General features: G+C 50.3%; 1 protein-coding gene across 1 annotated transcript in view; it reads left to right on the forward strand.

Annotated features, from left to right (window-relative positions):
• The first annotated feature begins 1,224 nt into the window (after nt 1–1,224).
• Nucleotides 1,225–2,583, forward strand: part of PELI1 (pellino E3 ubiquitin protein ligase 1) — a 43,022-nt gene continuing 41,663 nt past the window's right edge. The window contains exon 1 of the mRNA XM_015622629.3: nt 1,225–1,496. The gene's annotated coding sequence lies outside the window, so the exon portion shown is untranslated. The remainder of the gene's footprint in view (nt 1,497–2,583) is intronic.

Consider the following 2,583-nt stretch of genomic DNA (forward strand, 5'->3'; position numbering starts at 1 on the left):
TCTCTATTGACTTTGGGTGTTTTGCTGAGGCAGGACCATGTTGTTTTCTGAATGATGTGGTGGTAAAAATTCCCATTTCCCTTAAAAATCTGTTTCTCACCATGTTTAAGAAAAAAAATTGAAGACCATATCAAGGCTGTGATTTATCTTAAGCTATGGAAAACATAGAACAAAATCAATTAATATAGTCTTTGTTTATGTGGCTAGAAGGGTCTTTCAGTTGAAAGACATATATGTAGTATATATATATATATACACACATATATGGGGATATACACATACATACATTTTTCTATACATCCATATGTGTGTATACATACACACACACACACACGTGCACACATGGAATTGTAGAATTGTAGAATGTTAAGGATTTGGAAAGGACCTTAAAGATCATCTAGTTCCAACAGCCTGCCCTGGCCAGGGACACCTTCTATTAGACCAGGTGGCTCAAGGTCTTGTCCAGCCTGGCTTTGAACACTGCCAGGCTTGGAGCATCCACAACCTCCCTGGGCAGCCTGTTGCAATGTCTCACCACTCTCACACTAAAAAAAATTCTTCCTAATATCCAGCCTCATTCTCCTCTCTTTCAGATTGTACCCATTACTCTTTGTCCTATCGCTACAGCTTCTCTGGCTCCTCTGAAGGTTCCCCTTCAGGTACTGGAAGGCTGCTATGAGCTCTCACAACGTCTTCTCTTCCCTGGGCTGAACAGTCTCAACTTTCTCAGTCTGTCTTCGTGTGGGAGGAGCTCCAGTCCTCTTATCAGCTTCAAGACCCTTCTCTGGACTTGCTTTAACAGTTCCATGTCCTTCTTACGTTGGGGACACCAGAACCGTATGCGCTATTCCAGGTGGGGTCTCACAAGAACAGAATGGGAGGGGGGGTAACCTACTGGCCGTACTCCTTTTGAGGCAGCCCGAGACTCTGCGAGCTTTCAGCGCTGCGCAGCACACGAAGCGCACGTAAGTGGACTCCCACACACCTGCACACAGGTACACACCTGCACAAAGGTACACACCTACACACAGGTACACACCTGCACAAAGGTACACACCTGCACACAGGTACTTGGGCACACGGGCTGTGCTCAGCGGGGGCGGGGAACGGGACTACAACTCCCGCCATGCCCCGGGGCGGGCAGGGGGCGTGGTCCCGCCAGGCCCCGCCCCGGCGGTGTGGCGCGCGGTGAGGCGGGGCGCGGGGGCTGCGCGCGGCAGTCGGTGTGAGGGCGGCGGAGTCGGCGGCGTCCATCGGGTTCTTCTCTCTGGTCGCTTCTCGGCAGCTGCCGCTGCTGCTCCCTGGCCTGTGGCTCGCAGCACCGGCCCGCCCGAGCCCTGCCGGCCGGAGGTGAACGCTCTGAGCCTTCTTCCCTTGTCGCCCAGTCGGAGCTATCGCCCTCCGCGCGGCCGTGAGGAGGCTGAGGCTGCCCCTTCCCCCCGCTCCCGGCCTGCCGGCGTGGGCTGCCTCTTCTGCCCGTTTCCTTCCTCCCCGGGGTGAGTATCGCGCCTGTCGCGACAGAGCCCCATCCCCGCGCTGCTATTGAAGGGATGGGGGGCCTGCCTGGGGCCTGCCCCCTTCTGCCTTCCTCGGGCTCCTTCCCCTCTCGCCGCCCTGCGCGCTTTGTACTGCGCCTCGCAGGGCTCCCTTGTTGTGGTTGTTTCTAAAATAATTCTCCATTCTTATTTTTTTCTTCCTCTGGGGTTTAGGAAGTTTTTTTTTTTGTATTATTTTATTTGTCTTTTTTTTTTCTTCTTCTTTTTGTTTAATCTTTTTTTGCTTCCCACCCGCCCGGAGTTGGCCCCGCTCTGGGGCTGGGTGTGCTGGGGAAGCTCTTTGTCATGGAGCGGCTGCCGAGCCGTCTGCCCTCGGGAAAAACATCACTTGAAAAAAAAAAAAAAAGGAAAAAAAAAAAGCAAAAAATAGTCTCTCAATACTTGAACACCAGGGTTCTGTTGAATTCGGAGGTGGATTTTTTTTTTTTTGGCGGTGGTTTATTTTTTGGGGGTAAGAACGAGTTTTCCCCCCCCGCCAAGTCCATTGATCGCAGCCTCCCGTGCCGGAGTGCGGAATGGGAGCAGCACGCAGGCGGGTGACAACAAAACAAAGGGGGATTTTGTTTGGCTGTTGTTAACCTGAAAAATCTTGGTGGGAAAGCTTGCTTATTTTTTTTTTTTTATAATTTTTTTTAATCCCTATCTCTTCTAAATTTGATGCTGTTTTACTCTGGAAAAATCCAGCTGGGCGGTAGATAAGTTGTGTTTTTAATTTTAAGCATTTTGGAGGAATTGCAGGGTTTCTCTCCCATCTCCAAAGCCCTGGCTCTTTTGTGAGCAGCCCGCCGTCCAGCGCAACTTGTGTCCGATTTTTCTTTTCACTCTTGTTTTCACCTAGTTAAATAATGCGTTTTCAGGAGGATCTAGTACGAGGAGGACATTTCTGCCTGCAACGGTTGTAGGGAAGAGATTCAAAAGGCAGGAGAGAGAAGGAGCAGTTGTGTTTACAGCCGAATAATTTTCGTCTGATACAGGATATATTTTAAAGCAGTTATGTTTTTATACAGGAAGCATTTTTCTCCCCCCC

The sequence above is a fragment of the Parus major genome, chromosome 3 (genome assembly GCF_001522545.3).
Source record: "Parus major isolate Abel chromosome 3, Parus_major1.1, whole genome shotgun sequence".
Taxonomy (NCBI): Eukaryota; Metazoa; Chordata; class Aves; order Passeriformes; family Paridae; genus Parus; species Parus major.